Below are 1,757 nucleotides of genomic sequence, written 5' to 3' on the forward strand. Positions count from 1 at the left end.
GTTCCCTTTAAGAATACTAAAAAAACAAAACAAAAAAACAAAAACAAAAAACCTTCAAAAAGAGAAAAAAAAAATAAAATAAATATAAATATGAAACAGGAAGTGAAGGTCGCGTGTTTGATCTCCGTGTAAAAACATCGCAGAGTTTAGAGTCTTCTGTCGGCAAAGTTCAGGATTCCGCCAGAGATGTGTCGTTTGATTGGTCGTCAGTCTGTGTTGGTGACTCGTCCTCCGCCGGCGGCGTGGGGGCGGGGCCTCCTTCGTTGTCCCGCTCGGGTTCCTGGATGCCGGGGGTTCGGAGCGCGCAGCCCTCCTCCTCCTCCATGCCGCTGTGCCGGTCCGAGTCCTCCGCTTCCTCCTCCTCCAGCGTCAGTTCAAACTGGAACTTTTCCATGCCGCCGTCGTCCTTGTCGTCTGGAGGCGGGGACGGGCTCTGAGGGATCATGCCTTGGTACCAATCCCGGTTGTCCTCCAAGGTGTCCAGGATGTCCTGAGCATCGGGGTGCACGAGGTCCGACCAGGTCTCCCACAGCGGGTGGACAATGTAGTCGATGAAGCCGACCTGGCGAGGAACAGAAACACGCCGTGTATAAGGGAATCCACCGACCTCTAATGATCCCAAACATGACACATGACAGACCCTCTCAGTCTCAGACCCTCCCTCCCAGTCTCAGAGACCCTCCCAGTCCCAGGCCCTCCCAGTCTCAGACCCTCCCTCCCAGTCTCAGGCCCTCCCAGTCTCAGGCCCTCCCAGTCACTCCTTGTCCCCTTGTCTGAAGAACTCCTCCAGGATGCGGTCGGTCCACTGACGGTACAGCTCCAGCGGTTTGGTCGGGTTGCTGAGATCCGCGCAGTGCACCATGTTGCGGAGAACCTGCGGCAGCAGACGGACGACAAACCAATCAGACGCAAGATCAACTTAAAGGGGAACTCTCCTCTAATCACCGAGCACACTGTACAGAGCACATCCCGAGTCCGTGTTCTCAGTCTAGATGTGCCGTGACGTCCTAAGCAGCCGCCCACTAAGAGGGGGTTCAGTCCTCCGAAGGGATCGCGTTAATCATCGGGGGGCCCTTATAGATTTGGTCGTCCTTCTCTGAACGCTTTCTAGGCTCAGCGTGCGGCCATCTTGTGTACTATGACGTCATAGAACCGCCCCCCCCGGCATCGATAGCCCGGTACTGACCTGTATCCGGTCTGTGTAGTTATCCAGCAACAAGACACCAGAACTGGTCACCTTCTTGGTCTCCACCATGGTCTTCAGGTCGGCCAACAGGCTCATGTGCTTGGACATGTCAGTGGCTAGAACCTGGAGGGAGATGACGCAATGTTAATTCCGGAACATCTTCTACCTACCCCCCCATGGGGCAGATACATGCAGCGTGGGGGGTAAAATAACATCGTACATCCGGCAGCCATCATGACATATGTGACCATGAGCAGAGACACAACGACCATTTCTATGAATTCCCCGGATTGTCCTTCTGCCAAAATGGTTACTTACCACTTATCTCCTCCCCCCTGTAATCTGCCCTAATTATCTCCTCCCCCCTGTAATCTGCCCTAATTATCTCCTCCCCCCTGTAATCTGCCCTAATTATCTCCTCCCCCTGTAATCTGCCCTAATTATCTCCTCCCCCTGTAATCTGCCCTAATTATCTCCTCCCCCTGTAATCTGCCCTAATTATCTCCTCCCCCCTGTAATCTGCCCTAATTATCTCCTCCCCCTGTAATCTGCCCTAATTATCTCCTCCCCC

General features: G+C 53.8%; 1 pseudogene; it reads right to left on the minus strand.

The window, feature by feature from the left end:
* Positions 1-169: 169 nt before the first annotated feature.
* Positions 170-1,757, minus strand: part of LOC108803648 — a 12,262-nt pseudogene continuing 10,674 nt past the window's right edge.

This window comes from Nanorana parkeri, unplaced genomic scaffold (assembly GCF_000935625.1).
Source record: "Nanorana parkeri isolate BGI_ZX_2015 unplaced genomic scaffold, ASM93562v1 scaffold3983, whole genome shotgun sequence".
Lineage (NCBI taxonomy): Eukaryota > Metazoa > Chordata > Amphibia > Anura > Dicroglossidae > Nanorana > Nanorana parkeri.